The sequence below is a fragment of the Rhinoderma darwinii genome, assembly GCF_050947455.1.
Source record: "Rhinoderma darwinii isolate aRhiDar2 chromosome 2 unlocalized genomic scaffold, aRhiDar2.hap1 SUPER_2_unloc_60, whole genome shotgun sequence".
Lineage (NCBI taxonomy): Eukaryota > Metazoa > Chordata > Amphibia > Anura > Rhinodermatidae > Rhinoderma > Rhinoderma darwinii.
In genome coordinates this window covers 160656-187222 of record NW_027461730.1, presented here as the reverse complement: position 1 = coordinate 187222, position 26567 = coordinate 160656, and the positions used below count along the sequence as shown (strand labels likewise).

The 26567-nt window shown below is 47.6% G+C and overlaps 16 non-coding genes across 16 annotated transcripts; all 16 read right to left on the bottom strand.

Moving 5' to 3' along the window:
* Positions 1 to 5831: 5831 nt before the first annotated feature.
* On the bottom strand, positions 5832 to 6022 carry LOC142681949 (U2 spliceosomal RNA). Its single transcript, XR_012853769.1, has one exon. It is a non-coding gene; the product is annotated as a U2 spliceosomal RNA (small nuclear RNA).
* Positions 6023 to 7292: 1270 nt separating this feature from the next.
* Positions 7293 to 7483, bottom strand: LOC142681866 (U2 spliceosomal RNA). Its single transcript, XR_012853705.1, has one exon. It is a non-coding gene; the product is annotated as a U2 spliceosomal RNA (small nuclear RNA).
* A 1266-nt stretch (positions 7484 to 8749) lies between these two features.
* On the bottom strand, positions 8750 to 8940 carry LOC142681857 (U2 spliceosomal RNA). The gene has a single exon (XR_012853697.1). It is a non-coding gene; the product is annotated as a U2 spliceosomal RNA (small nuclear RNA).
* A 1272-nt stretch (positions 8941 to 10212) lies between these two features.
* LOC142681947 (U2 spliceosomal RNA) lies at positions 10213 to 10403 on the bottom strand. The gene has a single exon (XR_012853768.1). It is a non-coding gene; the product is annotated as a U2 spliceosomal RNA (small nuclear RNA).
* Positions 10404 to 11528: 1125 nt separating this feature from the next.
* Positions 11529 to 11719, bottom strand: LOC142681876 (U2 spliceosomal RNA). The gene has a single exon (XR_012853714.1). It is a non-coding gene; the product is annotated as a U2 spliceosomal RNA (small nuclear RNA).
* A 1139-nt stretch (positions 11720 to 12858) lies between these two features.
* On the bottom strand, positions 12859 to 13049 carry LOC142681945 (U2 spliceosomal RNA). Its single transcript, XR_012853766.1, has one exon. It is a non-coding gene; the product is annotated as a U2 spliceosomal RNA (small nuclear RNA).
* A 1126-nt stretch (positions 13050 to 14175) lies between these two features.
* On the bottom strand, positions 14176 to 14366 carry LOC142681944 (U2 spliceosomal RNA). The gene has a single exon (XR_012853765.1). It is a non-coding gene; the product is annotated as a U2 spliceosomal RNA (small nuclear RNA).
* A 1123-nt stretch (positions 14367 to 15489) lies between these two features.
* On the bottom strand, positions 15490 to 15680 carry LOC142681943 (U2 spliceosomal RNA). The gene has a single exon (XR_012853764.1). It is a non-coding gene; the product is annotated as a U2 spliceosomal RNA (small nuclear RNA).
* Positions 15681 to 16811: 1131 nt separating this feature from the next.
* On the bottom strand, positions 16812 to 17002 carry LOC142681942 (U2 spliceosomal RNA). The gene has a single exon (XR_012853763.1). It is a non-coding gene; the product is annotated as a U2 spliceosomal RNA (small nuclear RNA).
* Positions 17003 to 18138: 1136 nt separating this feature from the next.
* On the bottom strand, positions 18139 to 18329 carry LOC142681870 (U2 spliceosomal RNA). The gene has a single exon (XR_012853709.1). It is a non-coding gene; the product is annotated as a U2 spliceosomal RNA (small nuclear RNA).
* Positions 18330 to 19448: 1119 nt separating this feature from the next.
* Positions 19449 to 19639, bottom strand: LOC142681941 (U2 spliceosomal RNA). The gene has a single exon (XR_012853762.1). It is a non-coding gene; the product is annotated as a U2 spliceosomal RNA (small nuclear RNA).
* A 1130-nt stretch (positions 19640 to 20769) lies between these two features.
* LOC142681867 (U2 spliceosomal RNA) lies at positions 20770 to 20960 on the bottom strand. Its single transcript, XR_012853706.1, has one exon. It is a non-coding gene; the product is annotated as a U2 spliceosomal RNA (small nuclear RNA).
* Positions 20961 to 22084: 1124 nt separating this feature from the next.
* On the bottom strand, positions 22085 to 22275 carry LOC142681940 (U2 spliceosomal RNA). The gene has a single exon (XR_012853761.1). It is a non-coding gene; the product is annotated as a U2 spliceosomal RNA (small nuclear RNA).
* A 1126-nt stretch (positions 22276 to 23401) lies between these two features.
* LOC142681939 (U2 spliceosomal RNA) lies at positions 23402 to 23592 on the bottom strand. Its single transcript, XR_012853760.1, has one exon. It is a non-coding gene; the product is annotated as a U2 spliceosomal RNA (small nuclear RNA).
* Positions 23593 to 24723: 1131 nt separating this feature from the next.
* Positions 24724 to 24914, bottom strand: LOC142681938 (U2 spliceosomal RNA). The gene has a single exon (XR_012853759.1). It is a non-coding gene; the product is annotated as a U2 spliceosomal RNA (small nuclear RNA).
* Positions 24915 to 26029: 1115 nt separating this feature from the next.
* On the bottom strand, positions 26030 to 26220 carry LOC142681862 (U2 spliceosomal RNA). Its single transcript, XR_012853701.1, has one exon. It is a non-coding gene; the product is annotated as a U2 spliceosomal RNA (small nuclear RNA).
* Between the last annotated feature and the right edge of the window lie 347 nt (positions 26221 to 26567).

The window sequence follows — 26567 nt, the reverse complement described above, 5'->3', positions numbered from 1 at the left end:
TCTTCTCCAGCACCACATAGTGTTTTGGGGGACACAGAAGCACAGGAGAATTTAGGGAGATACGAGACCAACGCTTAAAAACCATGCCCGCTGCATATTTTAAAAAGCAGCTAAAAATGCCATCAGATTTAAACATTTTAAAACAGAAGCAGAAATATTTGATATAAAAAAATGTAAAAAGGTTAGGAACATCTCTCCCGCCATTGTCCTTACATTTATACATAAAATCACGTTTTAATTTTTCCATCTTGGAGCCCCACAGAAACATAAAACAAATGCGTGTTAGCTTTTTAATATATAAAATGGACGGAGGGAAAACCATGGCAACATAAAGCATTATTGGGATTAAAACCATTTTTATAATTAAAATTTTCCCCTCCATCGTGAGGCTCCTAAGATTCCACATTAAAACCTTCTTCTCTATTTTTGCTATCACTGAGTCCCAGTTAGAGGTCCCATTGTTCGCCTGATTAAAAACAATGCCTAAAATTTTAATCTGGTCCTTCTGCATTCTGACTCCTGGGGTCAGGGAGGAATCCCAGCCTCCTATATTAAAACAATCACATTTATCAATGTTTAGTTTAAAACCAGAAGCCTCGCAGAAAAAGGTGGTGTTCCTCAGCGCCCTCCTCATGGATGTTGAATCAGGGCATAAAATTGTTACGTCATCCATGTAGCCCAATACCTTTATTTGGTTACCCCTCCCACCAGGTATCGGGGCGCCTCTGACTACTTTGTCACTTCTGAGCATAGCTAACAGGGGCTCCATTGCGCATATAAATAGTAGGGGAGACAATGGGCACCCTTGCTTGACTCCAGATAAAAGAGGAACACCTTTAGTTAAAAATCCATTTACAGAAATTTCACTAAAACAGGACCGATATAAAAGCATAACACGACTTATCATAAAATCAGGCACCGCCATCTTTTTAAGAACCATAAAAAGGAACTCATGGGACACTCTATCAAAGGCCTTTTCAAAGTCTAGTGATAAAATAGCAAGATTTTGGCCTCGATCTTTAAAATACCAAATAACATCTCTTAAAATATTAAGGGACTCAGTGATAGATCTACCAGGTACCCCACAGACCTGGTTTGGGTGGATTAGCTTACTGATAAAAGGTTTAAAATGGACCGCTATCAATTTGGCTAAAATCTTGTAGTCTACATTTAAAAGTGTAATGGGACGCCAATTTTTCAGTTGGTCCTTTTCACCTTTTTTAAAAATTAAAGACACGATCCCCCTTCTCCAGGAAGGGGGCAGCTCTTCAGTGATAAAAACCTCTTTGTACAGTAAAATCATATCCTCTTTTAAAACATCCCAAAAAGTTAGATAAAATTCAATAGGCAACCCATCCTCCCCAGGGGCCTTTCCCGCTGAAAAACTTTTAAAAACAGATAAAAGTTCCTCTAAATTAAGATCTCGGGATAAAACCTCCTGGTCTAAAATATCTAACTTAAAATCAAGGGAGTTAAGAGCATGATTTAAAAAGGATTTATCAATAGCTTTTTTACTAAAAAGGAGTTGGTAAAAGTTAAAAGCTGCATTCAACATTCCTCCCATAGAAGTCTCCCCTTCTAGGTTCAAAATAGCATCTCGCCTACCATTTACCTTTTTAAAAAAGAATCGGGAGCACTTCTCATCTTCTTCAAGGTGTTTTACATGGGAGTTAAAAATGATTTGTTTGCCTTTATCATCTAAACATTTTTTTATTTCAGCTTTTAAATTTAAAATATCCGAATCCACCTCAAACCCAACATCCTTTAGTTTAAAAAGCACATGCAAACGCTTATTAAGAACATAAAACCACTGTTTCTTTTCTCTAGCTTTCTTCCTACCTGCTCGGATAAAAAATAATTTAATTCTGGGTTTAATGCCCTCCCACCAGTGCAGCATGGTCTCGTGGGGCTTTTTCTGTGATTGCCAGCACTGGTAGGTCCGCACAAACTCACTTTTGTTTTCAGGGTCCTCTAGGAGCGTGGTGTTTAACCTCCAGAGGCCCTTACTCACTTTTTGCTCTCCCTCCAGCTCCAGGGACACACTAAGGAGCTTATGGTCTGAAAATATATTTGTTAAAATCATACATTTTTGAGAGATAAAATCATGGGAAGCAAAAATAAAATCGATTCTGGAGCTCACTCTTCCATTAGACCATGTGGCACCTGCGTCTCCTGGCAAGAGTTCCCTCCAGCAATCGCGCAATTTAAAATCTTCAATAAAATTTTTGAGCAGGTAGGTAGTGCGGTCTTTTCTATTTGCATCCCCACCCTGCCGGCCTTCTCCTTCTCTTGTGCAGTTAAAATCACCTCCTACCAGCAGGGGGGTAGACCCAACACAAAACAGTGGTAAAATATTAAAAAGCTCTGCCCGCTCCTGTTTATCAGGAGGGGCATAGACATTTAAAATACGTATTAAAAGTCCATTAATGTGCAGGTGGGTTAAAATAGCTCTGCCAGGCATAATCTCAGTGACGGTTTGTATCGAAATAGAATGGCCACGGCAGAGCAATCCCACACCTGAAGAACGACAGTCATTAGCACCCGACCACACCGAAGGGCCCAGCTTCCAGTCTTTTTTCAAGTCCATATAGTCCATGCTGTTAGGGATTCCACACTCCTGCAGTAGGCAAAAATCAAAGTCCATAGTCTGTAGAAAAGAGAATAAAGCAGCCCTGCGAACAGGGCTCTTTAGGGACCTCACATTTAGCGAGGCAACTTTCAGAGGAATACAAGGCATAGTTATTGTTAGGCGTCAGTGTCCACCTCCGAGGAATCCGACTCCGATATAAATTGGGAGCCAGACTCCCCTGTATCAGGGGACGCAAACTCCAGGATTTTCCCAGGGTCAGAGCCAGATATATGAATCGACCCGACTCTTCCCCTGAACTCACTCTCATCCGAGCTGCGGCATATTGTCTTCCTCTTTATGGTGGGCACATCTTCTTCTCTTAGCCTTTTCCCCGTACTCGTCAGGTCCATCCTTGATTCCTCCTCCCCGTCACTGGATGTCACCTCCGACTCCTGGCTGTTGTCATCACCATCGCGAACTCCGGCCGCTGCTACCTCCGGTACGGCTGCAGGTATCTCCGGGTCACTCATCTGCTCAGGGCGCTCAGGAGCCTGTGAGGTCCCCTCCTTCTCTCTCGTCATCTTGCCTACTGCACCTGAAGCCGTCAATGCCCGACCCCCTGTTGGCGTAATAAGAGGGTCAGACTCGGGCTTCTCAGTCGGTCGGAGGCAGCTGGTGGCAGGGAGGTCCAGCGTGGAGCCCCTCCTTCTAGATCCCTTAATTGGATCATCACCAGCCACCACCTCTGCCCAGTCCTCCTTTGACGGCACCGAGGACCGGCGAGATTTCCTACCAACCGACTCAGGTATGGAGCTCGGGGCCTTCATCGCAGAACCAGAACAGCCCTGCTCCGGCCCTTTGGAATCCCCAGGACCACCCTCCACTCGTGACTTGGAGGGTCTTGGTCCTGGCCCTTCGGCGGGTGCCGTTTCCGGGGCATTACCAGCAGAGTCCGCACCTGTTGTGGACTGCTGCCCTGGCCCTGGACGGGATGGACCAGGCCTAGGCCCACCCCTCAATGACTGCGTTCTTTTAGGACAGTCTTTATACATGTGACCTGCCTCCCCGCACAGGTTACATGTTGCTCTGGAACTGCACTTGGCGGCCACGTGCCCCAGGCCTCCACATTTGTTACAGCGAACAACACGGTTTTCACTGCATGACTCTTTTGTGTGCCCATATTTTTGGCAGTTCCAGCAAAACCGGGGCATCTGGGGGTAAAACAGGTATCCCCGGTTCTTCCCAATGGCAAAATTCGCTGGAGGGTGCACAAAGCCACGTATGCCATTGGGGTCTTGAAAGAACTTGACAAAGTACTTTCTCTTTCCGTTCCAAAATCCCTCAGCATTTTTTACTTCATGCGAGAAGTGAATTTCCTTGCAATAGCGCCCTAGGAATGTGTCAATGTCCTTGGCGGGGACAAAGGGGCTATGCATTACCACGACCAGTGGAATAGACTCTTCTCCGTAGAGGAGAGAGAAATGAAGCCCATCTAGGCGCTCATCTGTCTGGTCGGAACCAGACAGGGCTGCACAGATCGTATCGCAGCAGGCCGCGGTGCAGAAGGAGATGGTATACCGACCGCGGCCTTCCTGGTCATTCAGACACAGGATATTTTCCCGTCTGAGGCCGAAGGAGCCAAGCAGGATTTCCCCTACTATGAATTTCAGGTTTTTCCGCTGGCGATGTTCCTCTCCGACCTCGATCCGGATGGTTTGGCGTAACTGGGTCTCCCCAGTTACAAACCCATAGGTGAACGGCATTCCTGCTTGTCCCAACAAGTTTTTCCGCCCTTCTAGGCCGTCCAGCGCAAGCTGTCCGCCTAGCGATCCCTTCCCGTTGCCTGAGGACTAGTCCGACTACCCAATAGCTGCAGGGGGGTGAAGTCAAGGCGATAAACCAGTGACGATCCCCCCAGGCCAAGTAGCCGGGTACCCCAGGCACCTTCTGACTGAAACCTCCTGTACGAATACACTTGGTCGCAGCCAAAAGGCCGAGAAGCGATAACCCGAACGGGCCGCGCGTTGACCGAGCCTACCCAATACTGCTGTTCACCCCTTGCAGCGATTCAGCCTACTCCTAGGCAATTCCATGGGGCCCTGCAGGCTCACACACACTCACAGCTACTAAGCGGGAGGTGAATAAAGGCCGGAGAGGAAGCAAGACAGGATTTGCTTCTTTTGCTTGCACCACAATGCAGTGCTGAAAGAGGAGGAATCGACATAAAAACGCCTTCCTGGCAACGCCCAAATGCCCTCCTGCCGTGCAAACACTGGCAGCAGCAGCAGTAAGTGCATGCCCACTGCCACCCCTTCTCCTTTCACACCTTGTATCAGCTTTAATCCAGTCCAGTGCTGCCTGCTGAGCAGCACTGACCAACACTGCCTGGGCCCAGGCTTTTATCTCTGAGGCCCCATTATGATGTCAGAAAGCTGGCTCTGGCTCCTGAGGTCTCCACTATGACACGTGCAAAGTTCCGTCTGAACTTTATATAAGACGGTGCGGCTCAGTCAGTCACTCAGTGTTGCCTGAGAGGGCAACACTGCAACAGCCGGCCCCCAGGCTGTCTTTTTTTTGCACAGCTAGTTGCCTCCAGGAGGCCACAAGAGGGAGACAAGGGACTGCAAAATGGAAAATAGGCATCCACCAACTTTACAGACAACTTGTTCTCCTTGCTCCTACAACCTCCATCCTTGCACAGTTTGTTATTCTTCCAGGTAACATAGTAACAAATCCAAATTGCTGCTCTCTTTGTAGGCAAGCAAGGGTTTGTTGCAACTGCAATTCTTACTTCTTCTTGAAATGTAGGGACCACAGTACATTCCATCACATCCATCTAGTGTACACAGGTAGGTCCATTGTGACGGGCGGGCGGGCGGGCTGGCTGCTTTAATGGCTGTTTGCTGTTCCCCTACTCCACTCCACTATTTGACTATGGTGCTGCATCAATCAGTGGCTGGCTCAGGTGCAGCTCTTTAACCTACCTAGAAGGGAGGGCGGAGAGAAGACAAGGAAGGTGAATGAGCTGTTCCAATGTGAAATGCCAGAAACACAGAAACACAGACGACACAAAACAAGAGGTGGCAATGTATTAATTAATTGCATTTAATAAATTAGCTCATTATCACACATGACTGTACAAATGCATTGTCCAACAGGTGTTGAAATAATGGGATTAAAAGGGGAGATCCCATCCGAAAGACAAAAACAATGGCAAACACAAAAAGCACTTTTGGAATCTGATTTTAGTAAACACATAAGGAAAGGGTGCACCGGTCCTGGAAATACTGCAATACCAGGTCAATGCGTGGAGTGGACAGAGCAAGCTCTATTTCCATCTCCCTGTTCTAAAAATCCATTTAATATATGGTCCCCAGATAGGGGACGTATCAGATATTAAACTGATAAGAACAGATACTACACTTGATCTTAGCCAAAAGGCCGAGAAGCGATAACCCGAACGGGCCGCGCGTTGACCGAGCCTGCCCAATACTGCTGTTCACCCCTTGCAGCGATTCAGCCTACTCCTAGGCAATTCCATGGGGCCCTGCAGGCTCACACACACTCACAGCTACTAAGCGGGAGGTGAATAAAGGCCGGAGAGGAAGCAAGACAGGATTTGCTTCTTTTGCTTGCACCACAATGCAGTGCTGAAAGAGGAGGAATCGACATAAAAACGCCTTCCTGGCAACGCCCAAATGCCCTCCTGCCGTGCAAACACTGGCAGCAGCAGCAGCAGCAGCAGCAGTAAGTGCATGCCCACTGCCACCCCTTCTCCTTTCACACCTTGTATCAGCTTTAATCCAGTCCAGTGCTGCCTGCTGAGCAGCACTGACCAACACTGCCTGGGCCCAGGCTTTTATCTCTGAGGCCCCATTATGATGTCAGAAAGCTGGCTCTGGCTCCTGAGGTCTCCACTATGACACGTGCAAAGTTCCGTCTGAACTTTATATAAGACGGTGCGGCTCAGTCAGTCACTCAGTGTTGCCTGAGAGGGCAACACTGCAACAGCCGGCCACCAGGCTGTCTTTTTTTTTGCACAGCTAGTTGCCTCCAGGAGGCCACAAGAGGGAGACAAGGGACTGCAAAATGGAAAATAGGCATCCACCAACTTTACAGACAACTTGTTCTCCTTGCTCCTACAACCTCCATCCTTGCACAGTTTGTTATTCTTCCAGGTAACATAGTAACAAATCCAAATTGCTGCTCTCTTTGTAGGCAAGCAAGGGTTTGTTGCAACTGCAATTCTTACTTCTTCTTGAAATGTAGGGACCACAGTACATTCCATCACATCCATCTAGTGTACACAGGTAGGTCCATTGTGACGGGCGGGCGGGCGGGCTGGCTGCTTTAATGGCTGTTTTCTGTTCCCCTACTCCACTCCACTATTTGACTATGGTGCTGCATCAATCAGTGGCTGGCTCAGGTGCAGCTCTTTAACCTACCTAGGAGGGAGGGCGGAGAGAAGACAAGGAAGGTGAATGAGCTGTTCCAATGTGAAATGCCGGAAACACAGAAACACAGACGACACAAAACAAGAGGTGGCAATGTATTAATTAATTGCATTTAATAAATTAGTTCATTATCACACATGTATGTACAAATGCATTGTCCAACAAGTGTTGAAATAATGGGATTAAAAGGGGAGATCCCATCCGAAAGACAAAAACAATGGCAAACACAAAAAGCACTTTTGGAATCTGATTTTAGTAAACACATAAGGAAAGGGTGCACCGGTCCTGGAAATACTGCAATACCAGGTCAATGCGTGGAGTGGACAGAGCAAGCTCTATTTCCATCTCCCTGTTCTAAAAATCCATTTAATATATGGTCCCCAGATAGGGGACGTATCAGATATTAAACTGATAAGAACAGATACTAAACTTGATCTTAGCCAAAAGGCCGAGAAGCGATAACCCGAACGGGCCGCGCGTTGACCGAGCCTGCCCAATACTGCTGTTCACCCCTTGCAGCGATTCAGCCTACTCCTAGGCAATTCCATGGGGCCCTGCAGGCTCACACACACTCACAGCTACTAAGCGGGAGGTGAATAAAGGCCGGAGAGGAAGCAAGACAGGATTTGCTTCTTTTGCTTGCACCACAATGCAGTGCTGAAAGAGGAGGAATCGACATAAAAACGCCTTCCTGGCAAGGCCCAAATGCCCTCCTGCCGTGCAAACACTGGCAGCAGCAGCAGCAGCAGCAGTAAGTGCATGCCCACTGCCACCCCTTCTCCTTTCACACCTTGTATCAGCTTTAATCCAGTCCAGTGCTGCCTGCTGAGCAGCACTGACCAACACTGCCTGGGCCCAGGCTTTTATCTCTGAGGCCCCATTATGATGTCAGAAAGCTGGCTCTGGCTCCTGAGGTCTCCACTATGACACGTGCAAAGTTCCGTCTGAACTTTATATAAGACGGTGCGGCTCAGTCAGTCACTCAGTGTTGCCTGAGAGGGCAACACTGCAACAGCCGGCCCCCAGGCTGTCTTTTTTTTGCACAGCTAGTTGCCTCCAGGAGGCCACAAGAGGGAGACAAGGGACTGCAAAATGGAAAATAGGCATCCACCAACTTTACAGACAACTTGTTCTCCTTGCTCCTACAACCTCCATCCTTGCACAGTTTGTTATTCTTCCAGGTAACATAGTAACAAATCCAAATTGCTGCTCTCTTTGTAGGCAAGCAAGGGTTTGTTGCAACTGCAATTCTTACTTCTTCTTGAAATGTAGGGACCACAGTACATTCCATCACATCCATCTAGTGTACACAGGTAGGTCCATTGTGACGGGCGGGCGGGCGGGCTGGCTGCTTTAATGGCTGTTTGCTGTTCCCCTACTCCACTCCACTATTTGACTATGGTGCTGCATCAATCAGTGGCTGGCTCAGGTGCAGCTCTTTAACCTACCTAGGAGGGAGGGCGGAGAGAAGACAAGGAAGGTGAATGAGCTGTTCCAATGTGAAATGCCGGAAACACAGAAACACAGACGACACAAAACAAGAGGTGGCAATGTATTAATTAATTGCATTTAATAAATTAGCTCATTATCACACATGACTGTACAAATGCATTGTCCAACAGGTGTTGAAATAATGGGATTAAAAGGGGAGATCCCATCCGAAAGACAAAAACAATGGCAAACACAAAAAGCACTTTTGGAATCTGATTTTAGTAAACACATAAGGAAAGGGTGCACCGATCCTGGAAATACTGCAATACCAGGTCAATGCGTGGAGTGGACAGAGCAAGCTCTATTTCCATCTCCCTGTTCTAAAAATCCATTTAATATATGGTCCCCAGATAGGGGACGTATCAGATATTAAACTGATAAGAACAGATACTACACTTGATCTTAGCCAAAAGGCCGAGAAGCGATAACCCGAACGGGCCGCGCGTTGACCGAGCCTGCCCAATACTGCTGTTCACCCCTTGCAGCGATTCAGCCTACTCCTAGGCAATTCCATGGGGCCCTGCAGGCTCACACACACTCACAGCTACTAAGCGGGAGGTGAATAAAGGCCGGAGAGGAAGCAAGACAGGATTTGCTTCTTTTGCTTGCACCACAATGCAGTGCTGAAAGAGGAGGAATCGACATAAAAACGCCTTACTGGCAACGCCCAAATGCCCTCCTGCCGTGCAAACACTGGCAGCAGCAGCAGCAGCAGCAGCAGCAGTAAGTGCATGCCCACTGCCACCCCTTCTCCTTTCACACCTTGTATCAGCTTTAATCCAGTCCAGTGCTGCCTGCTGAGCAGCACTGACCAACACTGCCTGGGCCCAGGCTTTTATCTCTGAGGCCCCATTATGATGTCAGAAAGCTGGCTCTGGCTCCTGAGGTCTCCACTATGACACGTGCAAAGTTCCGTCTGAACTTTATATAAGACGGTGCGGCTCAGTCAGTCACTCAGTGTTGCCTGAGAGGGCAACACTGCAACAGCCGGCCCCCAGGCTGTCTTTTTTTTGCACAGCTAGTTGCCTCCAGGAGGCCACAAGAGGGAGACAAGGGACTGCAAAATGGAAAATAGGCATCCACCAACTTTACAGACAACTTGTTCTCCTTGCTCCTACAACCTCCATCCTTGCACAGTTTGTTATTCTTCCAGGTAACATAGTAACAAATCCAAATTGCTGCTCTCTTTGTAGGCAAGCAAGGGTTTGTTGCAACTGCAATTCTTACTTCTTCTTGAAATGTAGGGACCACAGTACATTCCATCACATCCATCTAGTGTACACAGGTAGGTCCATTGTGACGGGCGGGCGGGCGGGCTGGCTGCTTTAATGGCTGTTTGCTGTTCCCCTACTCCACTCCACTATTTGACTATGGTGCTGCATCAATCAGTGGCTGGCTCAGGTGCAGCTCTTTAACCTACCTAGGAGGGAGGGCGGAGAGAAGACAAGGAAGGTGAATGAGCTGTTCCAATGTGAAATGCCGGAAACACAGAAACACAGACGACACAAAACAAGAGGTGGCAATGTATTAATTAATTGCATTTAATAAATTAGCTCATTATCACACATGACTGTACAAATGCATTGTCCAACAGGTGTTGAAATAATGGGATTAAAAGGGGAGATCCCATCCGAAAGACAAAAACAATGGCAAACACAAAAAGCACTTTTGGAATCTGATTTTAGTAAACACATAAGGAAAGGGTGCACCGGTCCTGGAAATACTGCAATACCAGGTCAATGCGTGGAGTGGACAGAGCAAGCTCTATTTCCATCTCCCTGTTCTAAAAATCCATTTAATATATGGTCCCCAGATAGGGGACGTATCAGATATTAAACTGATAAGAACAGATACTACACTTGATCTTAGCCAAAAGGCCGAGAAGCGATAACCCGAACGTGCCGCGCGTTTTGCTTCTTTTGCTTGCACCACAATGCAGTGCTGAAAGAGGAGGAATCGACATAAAAACGCCTTCCTGGCAACGCCCAAATGCCCTCCTGCCGTGCAAACACTGGCAGCAGCAGCAGCAGCAGCAGTAAGTGCATGCCCACTGCCACCCCTTCTCCTTTCACACCTTGTATCAGCTTTAATCCAGTCCAGTGCTGCCTGCTGAGCAGCACTGACCAACACTGCCTGGGCCCAGGCTTTTATCTCTGAGGCCCCATTATGATGTCAGAAAGCTGGCTCTGGCTCCTGAGGTCTCCACTATGACACGTGCAAAGTTCCGTCCGAACTTTATATAAGACGGTGCGGCTCAGTCAGTCACTCAGTGTTGCCTGAGAGGGCAACACTGCAACAGCCGGCCCCCAGGCTGTCTTTTTTTTGCACAGCTAGTTGCCTCCAGGAGGCCACAAGAGGGAGACAAGGGACTGCAAAATGGAAAACAGGCATCCACCAACTTTACAGACAACTTGTTCTCCTTGCTCCTACAACCTCCATCCTTGCACAGTTTGTTATTCTTCCAGGTAACATAGTAACAAATCCAAATTGCTGCTCTCTTTGTAGGCAAGCAAGGGTTTGTTGCAACTGCAATTCTTACTTCTTCTTGAAATGTAGGGACCACAGTACATTCCATCACATCCATCTAGTGTACACAGGTAGGTCCATTGTCACGGGCGGGCGGGCGGGCGGGCTGGCTGCTTTAATGGCTGTTTGCTGTTCCCCTACTCCACTCCACTATTTGACTATGGTGCTGCATCAATCAGTGGCTGGCTCAGGTGCAGCTCTTTAACCTACCTAGGAGGGAGGGCGGAGAGAAGACAAGGAAGGTGAATGAGCTGTTCCAATGTGAAATGCCGGAAACACAGAAACACAGACGACACAAAACAAGAGGTGGCAATGTATTAATTAATTGCATTTAATAAATTAGCTCATTATCACACATGACTGTACAAATGCATTGTCCAACAGGTGTTGAAATAATGGGATTAAAAGGGGAGATCCCATCCGAAAGACAAAAACAATGGCAAACACAAAAAGCACTTTTGGAATCTGATTTTAGTAAACACATAAGGAAAGGGTGCACCGGTGCTGGAAATACTGCAATGCCAGGTCAATGCGTGGAGTGGACAGAGCAAGCTCTATTTCCATCTCCCTGTTCTAAAAATCCATTTAATATATGGTCCCCAGATAGGGGACGTATCAGATATTAAACTGATAAGAACAGATACTACACTTGATCTTAGCCAAAAGGCCGAGAAGCGATAACCCGAACGTGCCGCGCGTTTTGCTTCTTTTGCTTGCACCACAATGCAGTGCTGAAAGAGGAGGAATCGACATAAAAACGCCTTCCTGGCAACGCCCAAATGCCCTCCTGCCGTGCAAACACTGGCAGCAGCAGCAGCAGCAGCAGCAGCAGCAGCAGTAAGTGCATGCCCACTGCCACCCCTTCTCCTTTCACACCTTGTATCAGCTTTAATCCAGTCCAGTGCTGCCTGCTGAGCAGCACTGACCAACACTGCCTGGGCCCAGGCTTTTATCTCTGAGGCCCCATTATGATGTCAGAAAGCTGGCTCTGGCTCCTGAGGTCTCCACTATGACACGTGCAAAGTTCCGTCTGAACTTTATATAAGACGGTGCGGCTCAGTCAGTCACTCAGTGTTGCCTGAGAGGGCAACACTGCAACAGCCGGCCCCCAGGCTGTCTTTTTTTTGCACAGCTAGTTGCCTCCAGGAGGCCACAGGAGGGAGACAAGGGACTGCAAAATGGAAAATAGGCATCCACCAACTTTACAGACAACTTGTTCTCCTTGCTCCTACAACCTCCATCCTTGCACAGTTTGTTATTCTTCCAGGTAACATAGTAACAAATCCAAATTGCTGCTCTCTTTGTAGGCAAGCAAGGGTTTGTTGCAACTGCAATTCTTACTTCTTCTTGAAATGTAGGGACCACAGTACATTCCATCACATCCATCTAGTGTACACAGGTAGGTCCATTGTGACGGGCGGGCGGGCGGGCGGGCGGGCTGGCTGCTTTAATGGCTGTTTGCTGTTCCCCTACTCCACTCCACTATTTGACTATGGTGCTGCATCAATCAGTGGCTGGCTCAGGTGCAGCTCTTTAACCTACCTAGGAGGGAGGGCGGAGAGAAGACAAGGAAGGTGAATGAGCTGTTCCAATGTGAAATGCCGGAAACACAGAAACACAGACGACACAAAACAAGAGGTGGCAATGTATTAATTAATTGCATTTAATAAATTAGCTCATTATCACACATGACTACAAATGCATTGTCCAACAGGTGTTGAAATAATGGGATTAAAAGGGGAGATCCCATCCGAAAGACAAAAACAATGGCAAACACAAAAAGCACTTTTGGAATCTGATTTTAGTAAACACATAAGGAAAGGGTGCACCGGTCCTGGAAATACTGCAATACCAGGTCAATGCGTGGAGTGGACAGAGCAAGCTCTATTTCCATCTCCCTGTTCTAAAAATCCATTTAATATATGGTCCCCAGATAGGGGACGTATCAGATATTAAACTGATAAGAACAGATACTACACTTGATCTTAGCCAAAAGGCCGAGAAGCGATAACCCGAACGGGCCGCGCGTTTTGCTTATTTTGCTTGCACCACAATGCAGTGCTGAAAGAGGAGGAATCGACATAAAAATGCCTTCCTGGCAACGCCCAAATGCCCTCCTGCCGTGCAAACACTGGCAGCAGCAGCAGCAGCAGTAAGTGCATGCCCACTGCCACCCCTTCTCCTTTCACACCTTGTATCAGCTTTAATCCAGTCCAGTGCTGCATGCTGAGCAGCACTGACCAACACTGCCTGGGCCCAGGCTTTTATCTCTGAGGCCCCATTATGATGTCAGAAAGCTGGCTCTGGCTCCTGAGGTCTCCACTATGACACGTGCAAAGTTCCGTCTGAACTTTATATAAGACGGTGCGGCTCAGTCAGTCACTCAGTGTTGCCTGAGAGGGCAACACTGCAACAGCCGGCCCCCAGGCTGTCTTTTTTTTGCACAGCTAGTTGCCTCCAGGAGGCCACAAGAGCGAGACAAGGGACTGCAAAATGGAAAATAGTCATCCACCAACTTTACAGACAACTTGTTCTCCTTGCTCCTACAACCTCCATCCTTGCACAGTTTGTTATTCTTCCAGGTAACATAGTAACAAATCCAAATTGCTGCTCTCTTTGTAGGCAAGCAAGGGTTTGTTGCAACTGCAATTCTTACTTCTTCTTGAAATTTAGGGACCACAGTACATTCCATCACATCCATCTAGTGTACACAGGTAGGTCCATTGTGACGGGCGGGCGGGCGGGCAGGCGGGCTGGCTGCTTTAATGGCTGTTTGCTGTTCCCCTACTCCACTCCACTATTTGACTATGGTGCTGCATCAATCAGTGGCTGGCTCAGGTGCAGCTCTTTAACCTACCTAGGAGGGAGGGCGGAGAGAAGACAAGGAAGGTGAATGAGCTGTTCCAATGTGAAATGCCGGAAACACAGAAACACAGACGACACAAAACAAGAGGTGGCAATGTATTAATTAATTGCATTTAATAAATTAGCTCATTATCACACATGACTGTACAAATGCATTGTCCAACAGGTGTTACAATAATGGGATTAAAAGGGGAGATCCCATCCGAAAGACAAAAACAATGGCAAACACAAAAAGCACTTTTGGAATCTGATTTTAGCAAACACATAAGGAAAGGGTGCACCGGTCCTGGAAATACTGCAATACCAGGTCAATGCGTGGAGTGGACAGAGCAAGCTCTATTTCCATCTCCCTGTTCTAAAAATCCATTTAATATATGGTCCCCAGATAGGGGACGTATCAGATATTAAACTGATAAGAACAGATACTACACTTGATCTTAGCCAAAAGGCCGAGAAGCGATAACCCGAACGTGCCGCGCGTTTTGCTTCTTTTGCTTGCACCACAATGCAGTGCTGAAAGAGGAGGAATCGACATAAAAACGCCTTCCTGGCAACGCCCAAATGCCCTCCTGCCGTGCAAACACTGGCAGCAGCAGCAGCAGTAAGTGCATGCCCACTGCCACCCCTTCTCCTTTCACACCTTGTATCAGCTTTAATCCAGTCCAGTGCTGCCTGCTGAGCAGCACTGACCAACACTGCCTGGGCCCAGGCTTTTATCTCTGAGGCCCCATTATGATGTCAGAAAGCTGGCTCTGGCTCCTGAGGTCTCCACTATGACACGTGCAAAGTTCCGTCTGAACTTTATATAAGACGGTGCGGCTCAGTCAGTCACTCAGTGTTGCCTGAGAGGGCAACACTGCAACAGCCGGCCCCCAGGCTGTCTTTTTTTTGCACAGCTAGTTGCCTCCAGGAGGCCACAAGAGGGAGACAAGGGACTGCAAAATGGAAAATAGGCATCCACCAACTTTACAGACAACTTGTTCTCCTTGCTCCTACAACCTCCATCCTTGCACAGTTTGTTATTCTTCCAGGTAACATAGTAACAAATCCAAATTGCTGCTCTCTTTGTAGGCAAGCAAGGGTTTGTTGCAACTGCAATTCTTACTTCTTCTTGAAATGTAGGGACCACAGTACATTCCATCACATCCATCTAGTGTACACAGGTAGGTCCATTGTGACGGGCGGGCGGGCGGGCGGGCGGGCTGGCTGCTTTAATGGCTGTTTGCTGTTCCCCTACTCCACTCCACTATTTGACTATGGTGCTGCATCAATCAGTGGCTGGCTCAGGTGCAGCTCTTTAACCTACCTAGGAGGGAGGGCGGAGAGAAGACAAGGAAGGTGAATGAGCTGTTCCAATGTGAAATGCCGGAAACACAGAAACACAGACGACACAAAACAAGAGGTGGCAATGTATTAATTAATTGCATTTAATAAATTAGCTCATTATCACACATGACTGTACAAATGCATTGTCCAACAGGTGTTGAAATAATGGGATTAAAAGGGGAGATCCCATCCGAAAGACAAAAACAATGGCAAACACAAAAAGCACTTTTGGAATCTGATTTTAGTAAACACATAAGGAAAGGGTGCACCGGTCCTGGAAATACTGCAATACCAGGTCAATGCGTGGAGTGGACAGAGCAAGCTCTATTTCCATCTCCCTGTTCTAAAAATCCATTTAATATATGGTCCCCAGATAGGGGACGTATCAGATATTAAACTGATAAGAACAGATACTACACTTGATCTTAGCCAAAAGGCCGAGAAGCGATAACCCGAACGTGCCGCGCGTTTTGCTTCTTTTGCTTGCACCACAATGCAGTGCTGAAAGAGGAGGAATCGACATAAAAACGCCTTCCTGGCAACGCCCAAATGCCCTCCTGCCGTGCAAACACTGGCAGCAGCAGCAGCAGCAGCAGCAGCAGTAAGTGCATGCCCACTGCCACCCCTTCTGCTTTCACACCTTGTATCAGCTTTAATCCAGTCCAGTGCTGCCTGCTGAGCAGCACTGACCAACACTGCCTGGGCCCAGGCTTTTATCTCTGAGGCCCCATTATGATGTCAGAAAGCTGGCTCTGGCTCCTGAGGTCTCCACTATGACACGTGCAAAGTTCCGTCTGAACTTTATATAAGACGGTGCGGCTCAGTCAGTCACTCAGTGTTGCCTGAGAGGGCAACACTGCAACAGCCGGCCCCCAGGCTGTCTTTTTTTTGCACAGCTAGTTGCCTCCAGGAGGCCACAAGAGGGAGACAAGGGACTGCAAAATGGAAAATAGGCATCCACCAACTTTACAGACAACTTGTTCTCCTTGCTCCTACAACCTCCATCCTTGCACAGTTTGTTATTCTTCCAGGTAACATAGTAACAAATCCAAATTGCTGCTCTCTTTGTAGGCAAGCAAGGGTTTGTTGCAACTGCAATTCTTACTTCTTCTTGAAATGTAGGGACCACAGTACATTCCATCACATCCATCTAGTGTACACAGGTAGGTCCATTGTGACGGGCGGGCGGGCGGGCGGGCTGGCTGCTTTAATGGCTGTTTGCTGTTCCCCTACTCCACTCCACTATTTGACTATGGTGCTGCATCAATCAGTGGCTGGCTCAGGTGCAGCTCTTTAACCTACCTAGGAGGGAGGGCGGAGAGAAGACAAGGAAGGTGAATGAGCTGTTCCAATGTGAAATGCCGGAAACACAGAAACACAGACGACACAAAACAAGAGGTGGCAATGTATTAATTAATTGCATTTAATAAATTAGCTCATTATCACACATGACTGTACAAATGCATTGTCCAACAGGTGTTGAAATAATGGGATTAAAAGGGGAGATCCCATCCGAAAGACAAAAACAATGGCAAACACAAAAAGCACTTTTGGAATCTGATTTTAGTAAACACATAAGGAAAGGGTGCACCGGTCCTGGAAATACTGCAATACCAGGTCAATGCGTGGAGTGGACAGAGCAAGCTCTATTTCCATCTCCCTGTTCTAAAAATCCATTTAATATATGGTCCCCAGATAGGGGACGTATCAGATATTAAACTGATAAGAACAGATACTACACTTGATCTTAGCCAAAAGGCCGAGAAGCGATAACCCGAACGTGCCGCGCGTTTTGCTTCTTTTGCTTGCACCACAATGCAGTGCTGAAAGAGGAGGAATCGACATAAAAACGCATTCCTGGCAACGCCCAAATGCCCTCCTGCCGTGCAAACACTGGCAGCAGCAGGAGCAGCAGCAGCAGTAAGTGCATGCCCACTGCCACCCCTTCTCCTTTCACACCTTGTATCAGCTTTAATCCAGTCCAGTGCTGCCTGCTGAGCAGCACTGACCAACACTGCCTGGGCCCAGGCTTTTATCTCTGAGGCCCCATTATGATGTCAGAAAGCTGGCTCTGGCTCCTGAGGTCTCCACTATGACACGTGCAAAGTTCCGTCTGAACTTTATATAAGACGGTGCGGCTCAGTCAGTCACTCAGTGTTGCCTGAGAGGGCAACACTGCAACAGCCGGCCCCCAGGCTGTCTTTTTTTTGCACAGCTAGTTGCCTCCAGGAGGCCACAAGAGGGAGACAAGGGACTGCAAAATGGAAAATAGGCATCCACCAACTTTACAGACAACTTGTTCTCCTTGCTCCTACAACCTCCATCCTTGCACAGTTTGTTATTCTTCCAGGTAACATAGTAACAAATCCAAATTGCTGCTCTCTTTGTAGGCAAGCAAGGGTTTGTTGCAACTGCAATTCTTACTTCTTCTTGAAATTTAGGGACCACAGTACATTCCATCACATCCATCTAGTGTACACAGGTAGGTCCATTGTGACGGGCGGGCGGGCGGGCGGGCGGGCGGGCTGGCTGCTTTAATGGCTGTTTGCTGTTCCCCTACTCCACTCCACTATTTGACTATGGTGCTGCATCAATCAGTGGCTGGCTCAGGTGCAGCTCTTTAACCGACCTAGGAGGGAGGGCGGAGAGAAGACAAGGAAGGTGAATGAGCTGTTCCAATGTGAAATGCCGGAAACACAGAAACACAGACGACACAAAACAAGAGGTGGCAATGTATTAATTAATTGCATTTAATAAATTAGCTCATTATCACACATGACTGTACAAATGCATTGTCCAACAGGTGTTGAAATAATTGGATTAAAAGGGGAGATCCCATCCGAAAGACAAAAACAATGGCAAACACAAAAAGCACTTTTGGAATCTGATTTTAGTAAACACATAAGGAAAGGGTGCACCGCTCCTGGAAATACTGCAATACCAGGTCAATGCGTTGAGTGGACAGAGCAAGCTCTATTTCCATCTCCCTGTTCTAAAAATCCATTTAATATATGGTCCCCAGATAGGGGACGTATCAGATATTAAACTGATAAGAACAGATACTACACTTGATCTTAGCCAAAAGGCCGAGAAGCGATAACCCGAACGTGCCGCGCGTTTTGCTTCTTTTGCTTGCACCACAATGCAGTGCTGAAAGAGGAGGAATCGACATAAAAACGCCTTCCTGGCAACGCCCAAATGCCCTCCTGCCGTGCAAACACTGGCAGCAGCAGCAGCAGTAAGTGCATGCCCACTGCCACCCCTTCTCCTTTCACACCTTGTATCAGCTTTAATCCAGTCCAGTGCTGCCTGCTGAGCAGCACTGACCAACACTGCCTGGGCCCAGGCTTTTATCTCTGAGGCCCCATTATGATGTCAGAAAGCTGGCTCTGGCTCCTGAGGTCTCCACTATGACACGTGCAAAGTTCCGTCTGAACTTTATATAAGACGGTGCGGCTCAGTCAGTCACTCAGTGTTGCCTGAGAGGGCAACACTGCAACAGCCGGCCCCCAGGCTGTCTTTTTTTTGCACAGCTAGTTGCCTCCAGGAGGCCACAAGAGGGAGACAAGGGACTGCAAAATGGAAAATACGCATCCACCAACTTTACAGACAACTTGTTCTCCTTGCTCCTACAACCTCCATCCTTGCACAGTTTGTTATTCTTCCAGGTAACATAGTAACAAATCCAAATTGCTGCTCTCTTTGTAGGCAAGCAAGGGTTTGTTGCAACTGCAATTCTTACTTCTTCTTGAAATGTAGGGACCACAGTACATTCCATCACATCCATCTAGTGTACACAGGTAGGTCCATTGTGACGGGCGGGCGGGCGGGCTGGCTGCTTTAATGGCTGTTTGCTGTTCCCCTACTCCACTCCACTATTTGACTATGGTGCTGCATCAATCAGTGGCTGGCTCAGGTGCAGCTCTTTAACCTACCTAGGAGGGAGGGCGGAGAGAAGACAAGGAAGGTGAATGAGCTGTTCCAATGTGAAATGCCGGAAACACAGAAACACAGACGACACAAAACAAGAGGTGTCAATGTATTAATTAATTAATTGCATTTAATAAATTAGCTCATTATCACACATGACTGTAAAAATGCATTGTCCAACAGGTGTTGAAATAATGGGATTAAAAGGGGAGATCCCATCCGAAAGACAAAAACAATGGCAAACACAAAAAGCACTTTTGGAATCTGATTTTAGTAAACACATAAGGAAAGGGTGCACCGGTCCTGGAAATACTGCAATACCAGGTCAATGCGTGGAGTGGACAGAGCAAGCTCTATTTCCATCTCCCTGTTCTAAAAATCCATTTAATATATGGTCCCCAGATAGGGGACGTATCAGATATTAAACTGATAAGAACAGATACTACACTTGATCTTAGCCAAAAGGCCGAGAAGCGATAACCCGAACGTGCCGCGCGTTTTGCTTCTTTTGCTTGCACCACAATGCAGTGCTGAAAGAGGAGGAATCGACATAAAAACGCCTTCCTGGCAACGCCCAAATTCCCTCCTGCCGTGCAAACACTGGCAGCAGCAGCAGCAGCAGTTAGTGCATGCCCACTGCCACCCCTTCTCCTTTCACACCTTGTATCAGCTTTAATCCAGTCCAGTGCTGCCTGCTGAGCAGCACTGACCAACACTGCCTGGGCCCAGGCTTTTATCTCTGAGGCCCCATTATGATGTCAGAAAGCTGGCTCTGGCTCCTGAGGTCTCCACTATGACACGTGCAAAGTTCCGTCTGAACTTTATATAAGACGGTGCGGCTCAGTCAGTCACTCAGTGTTGCCTGAGAGGGCAACACTGCAACAGCCGGCCCCCAGGCTGTCTTTTTTTTGCACAGCTAGTTGCCTCCAGGAGGCCACAAGAGGGAGACAAGGGACTGCAAAATGGAAAATAGGCATCCACCAACTTTACAGACAACTTGTTCTCCTTGCTCCTACAACCTCCATCCTTGCACAGTTTGTTATTCTTCCAGGTAACATAGTAACAAATCCAAATTGCTGCTCTCTTTGTAGGCAAGCAAGGGTTTGTTGCAACTGCAATTCTTACTTCTTCTTGAAATGTAGGGACCACAGTACATTCCATCACATCCATCTAGTGTACACAGGTAGGTCCATTATGACGGGCGGGCGGGCGGGCGGGCGGGCGGGCTGGCTGCTTTAATGGCTGTTTGCTGTTCCCCTACTCCACTCCACTATTTGACTATGGTGCTGCATCAATCAGTGGCTGGCTCAGGTGCAGCTCTTTAACCTACCTAGGAGGGAGGGCGGAGAGAAGACAAGGAAGGTGAATGAGCTGTTCCAATGTGAAATGCCGGAAACACAGAAACACAGACGACACAAAACAAGAGGTGGCAATGTATTAATTAATTGCATTTAATAAATTAGCTCATTATCACACATGACTGTACAAATGCATTGTCCAACAGGTGTTGAAATAATGGGATTAAAAGGGGAGATCCCATCCGAAAGACAAAAACAATGGCAAACACAAAAAGCACTTTTGGAATCTGATTTTAGTAAATACATAAGGAAAGGGTGCACCGGTCCTGGAAATACTGCAATACCAGGTCAATGCGTGGAGTGGACAGAGCAAGCTCTATTTCCATCTCCCTGTTCTAAAAATCCATTTAATATATGGTCCCCAGATAGGGGACGTATCAGATATTAAACTGATAAGAACAGATACTACACTTGATCTTAGCCAAAAGGCCGTGAAGCGATAACCCGAACGTGCCACGCGTTTTGCTTCTTTTGCTTGCACCACAATGCAGTGCTGAAAGAGGAGGAATCGACATAAAAACGCCTTCCTGGCAACGCCCAAATGCCCTCCTGCCGTGCAAACACTGGCAGCAGCAGCAGCAGCAGCAGCAGTAAGTGCATGCCCACTGCCACCCCTTCTCCTTTCACACCTTGTATCAGCTTTAATCCAGTCCAGTGCTGCCTGCTGAGCAGCACTGACCAACACTGCCTGGGCCCAGGCTTTTATCTCTGAGGCCCCATTATGATGTCAGAAAGCTGGCTCTGGCTCCTGAGGTCTCCACTATGACACGTGCAAAGTTCCGTCTGAACTTTATATAAGACGGTGCGGCTCAGTCAGTCACTCAGTGTTGCCTGAGAGGGCAACACTGCAACAGCCGGCCCCCAGGCTGTCTTTTTTTTGCACAGCTAGTTGCCTCCAGGAGGCCACAAGAGGGAGACAAGGGACTGCAAAATGGAAAATAGGCATCCACCAACTTTACAGACAACTTGTTCTCCTTGCTCCTACAACCTCCATCCTTGCACAGTTTGTTATTCTTCCAGGTAACATAGTAACAAATCCAAATTGCTGCTCTCTTTGTAGGCAAGCAAGGGTTTGTTGCAACTGCAATTCTTACTTCTTCTTGAAATGTAGGGACCACAGTACATTCCATCACATCCATCTAGTGTACACAGGTAGGTCCATTGTGACGGGCGGGCGGGTGGGCTGGCTGCTTTAATGGCTGTTTGCTGTTCCCCTACTCCACTCCACTATTTGACTATGGTGCTGCATCAATCAGTGGCTGGCTCAGGTGCAGCTCTTTAACCTACATAGGAGGGAGGGCGGAGAGAAGACAAGGAAGGTGAATGAGCTGTTCCAATGTGAAATGCCGGAAACACAGAAACACAGACGACACAAAACAAGAGGTGGCAATGTATTAATTAATTGCATTTAATAAATTAGCTCATTATCACACATGACTGTACAAATGCATTGTCCAACAGGTGTTGAAATAATGGGATTAAAAGGGGAGATCCCATCCGAAAGACAAAAACAATGGCAAACACAAAAAGCACTTTTGGAATCTGATTTTAGTAAACACATAAGGAAAGGGTGCACCGGTCCTGGAAATACTGCAATACCAGGTCAATGCGTGGAGTGGACAGAGCAAGCTCTATTTCCATCTCCCTGTTCTAAAAATCCATTTAATATATGGTCCCCAGATAGGGGACGTATCAGATATTAAACTGATAAGAACAGATACTACACTTGATCTTAGCCAAAAGGCCGAGAAGCGATAACCCGAACGTGCCGCGCGTTTTGCTTCTTTTGCTTGCACCACAATGCAGTGCTGAAAGAGGAGGAATCGACATAAAAACGCCTTCCTGGCAACGCCCAAATGCCCTCCTGCCGTGCAAACACTGGCAGCAGCAGCAGCAGCAGTAAGTGCATGCCCACTGCCACCCCTTCTCCTTTCACACCTTGTATCAGCTTTAATCCAGTCCAGTGCTGCCTGCTGAGCAGCACTGACCAACACTGCCTGGGCCCAGGCTTTTATCTCTGAGGCCCCATTATGATGTCAGAAAGCTGGCTCTGGCTCCTGAGGTCTCCACTATGACACGTGCAAAGTTCCGTCTGAACTTTATATAAGACGGTGCGGCTCAGTCAGTCACTCAGTGTTGCCTGAGAGGGCAACACTGCAACAGCCGGCCCCCAGGCTGTCTTTTTTTTGCACAGCTAATTGCCTCCAGGAGGCCACAAGAGGGAGACAAGGGACTGCAAAATGGAAAATAGGCATCCACCAACTTTACAGACAACTTGTTCTCCTTGCTCCTACAACCTCCATCCTTGCACAGTTTGTTATTCTTCCAGGTAACATAGTAACAAATCCAAATTGCTGCTCTCTTTGTAGGCAAGCAAGGGTTTGTTGCAACTGCAATTCTTACTTCTTCTTGAAATGTAGGGACCACAGTACATTCCATCACATCCATCTAGTGTACACAGGTAGGTCCATTGTGACGGGCGGGCGGGCGGGCGGGCGGGCTGGCTGCTTTAATGGCTGTTTGCTGTTCCCCTACTCCACTCCACTATTTGACTATGGTGCTGCATCAATCAGTGGCTGGCTCAGTTGCAGCTCTTTAACCTACCTAGGAGGGAGGGCGGAGAGAAGACAAGGAAGGTGAATGAGCTGTTCCAATGTGAAATGCCGGAAACACAGAAACACAGACGACACAAAACAAGAGGTGGCAATGTATTAATTAATTGCATTTAATAAATTAGCTCATTATCACACATGACTGTACAAATGCATTGTCCAACAGGTGTTGAAATAATGGGATTAAAAGGGGAGATCCCATCCGAAAGACAAAAACCATGGCAAACACAAAAAGCACTTTTGGAATCTGATTTTAGTAAACACATAAGGAAAGGGTGCACCGGTCCTGGAAATACTGCAATACCAGGTCAATGCGTGGAGTGGACAGAGCAAGCTCTATTTCCATCTCCCTGTTCTAAAAATCCATTTAATATATGGTCCCCAGATAGGGGACGTATCAGATATTAAACTGATAAGAACAGATACTACACTTGATCTTAGCCAAAAGGCCGAGAAGCGATAACCCGAACGTGCCGCGCGTTTTGCTTCTTTTGCTTGCACCACAATGCAGTGCTGAAAGAGGAGGAATCGACATAAAAACGCCTTCCTGGCAACGCCCAAATGCCCTCCTGCCGTGCAAACACTGGCAGCAGCAGCAGCAGCAGCAGCAGCAGTAAGTGCATGCCCACTGCCACCCCTTCTCCTTTCACACCTTGTATCAGCTTTAATCCAGTCCAGTGCTGCCTGCTGAGCAGCACTGACCAACACTGCCTGGGCCCAGGCTTTTATCTCTGAGGCCCCATTATGATGTCAGAAAGCTGGCTCTGGCTCCTGAGGTCTCCACTATGACACGTGCAAAGTTCCGTCTGAACTTTATATAAGACGGTGCGGCTCAGTCAGTCACTCAGTGTTGCCTGAGAGGGCAACACTGCAACAGCCGGCCCCCAGGCTGTCTTTTTTTTGCACAGCTAGTTGCCTCCAGGAGGCCACAAGAGGGAGACAAGGGACTGCAAAATGGAAAATAGGCATCCACCAACTTTACAGACAACTTGTTCTCCTTGCTCCTACAACCTCCATCCTTGCACAGTTTGTTATTCTTCCAGGTAACATAGTAACAAATCCAAATTGCTGCTCTCTTTGTAGGCAAGCAAGGGTTTGTTGCAACTGAAATTCTTACTTCTTCTTGAAATGTAGGGACCACAGTACATTCCATCACATCCATCTAGTGTACACAGGTAGGTCCATTGTGACGGGCGGGCGGGCGGGCGGGCTGGCTGCTTTAATGGCTGTTTGCTGTTCCCCTACTCCACTCCACTATTTGACTATGGTGCTGCATCAATCAGTGGCTGGCTCAGGTGCAGCTCTTTAACCTACCTAGGAGGGAGGGCGGAGAGAAGACAAGGAAGGTGAATGAGCTGTTCCAATGTGAAATGCCGGAAACACAGAAACACAGACGACACAAAACAAGAGGTGGCAATGTATTAATTAATTGCATTTAATAAATTAGCTCATTATCACACATGACTGTACAAATGCATTGTCCAACAGGTGTTGAAATAATGGGATTAAAAGGGGAGATCCCATCCGAAAGACAAAAACAATGGCAAACACAAAAAGCACTTTTGGAATCTGATTTTAGTAAACACATAAGGAAAGGGTGCACCGGTCCTGGAAATACTGCAATACCAGGTCAATGCGTGGAGTGGACAGAGCAAGCTCTATTTCCATCTCCCTGTTCTAAAAATCCATTTAATATATGGTCCCCAGATAGGGGACGTATCAGATATTAAACTGATAAGAACAGATACTACACTTGATCTTAGCCAAAAGGCCGAGAAGCGATAACCCGAACGTGCCGCACGTTTTGCTTCTTTTGCTTGCACCACAATGCAGTGCTGAAAGAGGAGGAATCGACATAAAAACGCCTTCCTGGCAACGCCCAAATGCCCTCCTGCCGTGCAAACACTGGCAGCAGCAGCAGCAGTAAGTGCATGCCCACTGCCACCCCTTCTCCTTTCACACCTTGTATCAGCTTTAATCCAGTCCAGTGCTGCCTGCTGAGCAGCACTGACCAACACTGCCTGGGCCCAGGCTTTTATCTCTGAGGCCCCATTATGATGTCAGAAAGCTGGCTCTGGCTCCTGAGGTCTCCACTATGACACGTGCAAAGTTCCGTCTGAACTTTATATAAGACGGTGCGGCTCAGTCAGTCACTCAGTGTTGCCTGAGAGGGCAACACTGCAACAGCCGGCCCCCAGGCTGTCTTTTTTTTGCACAGCTAGTTGCCTCCAGGAGGCCACAAGAGGGAGACAAGGGACTGCAAAATGGAAAATAGGCATCCACCAACTTTACAGACAACTTGTTCTCCTTGCTCCTACAACCTCCATCCTTGCACAGTTTGTTATTCTTCCAGGTAACATAGTAACAAATCCAAATTGCTGCTCTCTTTGTAGGCAAGCAAGGGTTTGTTGCAACTGCAATTCTTACTTCTTCTTGAAATGTAGGGACCACAGTACATTCCATCACATCCATCTAGTGTACACAGGTAGGTCCATTGTGACGGGCGGGCGGGCGGGCTGGCTGCTTTAATGGCTGTTTGCTGTTCCCCTACTCCACTCCACTATTTGACTATGGTGCTGCATCAATCAGTGGCTGGCTCAGGTGCAGCTCTTTAACCTACCTAGGAGGGAGGGCGGAGAGAAGACAAGGAAGGTGAATGAGCTGTTCCAATGTGAAATGCCGGAAACACAGAAACACAGACGACACAAAACAAGAGGTGGCAATGTATTAATTAATTGCATTTAATAAATTAGCTCATTATCACACATGACTGTACAAATGCATTGTCCAACAGGTGTTGAAATAATGGGATTAAAAGGGGAGATCCCATCCGAAAGACAAAAACAATGGCAAACACAAAAAGCACTTTTGGAATCTGATTTTAGTAAACACATAAGGAAAGGGTGCACCGGTCCTGGAAATACTGCAATACCAGGTCAATGCGTGGAGTGGACAGAGCAAGCTCTATTTCCATCTCCCTGTTCTAAAAATCCATTTAATATATGGTCCCCAGTTAGGGGACGTATCAGATATTAAACTGATAAGAACAGATACTACACTTGATCTTAGCCAAAAGGCCAAGAAGCGATAACCCGAACGTGCCGCGCGTTTTGCTTCTTTTGCTTGCACCACAATGCAGTGCTGAAAGAGGAGGAATCGACATAAAAACGCCTTCCTGGCAACGCCCAAATGCCCTCCTGCCGTGCAAACACTGGCAGCAGCAGCAGCAGCAGCAGCAGCAGCAGTAAGTGCATGCCCACTGCCACCCCTTCTCCTTTCACACCTTGTATCAGCTTTAATCCAGTCCAGTGCTGCCTGCTGAGCAGCACTGACCAACACTGCCTGGGCCCAGGCTTTTATCTCTGAGGCCCCATTATGATGTCAGAAAGCTGGCTCTGGCTCCTGAGGTCTCCACTATGACACGTGCAAAGTTCCG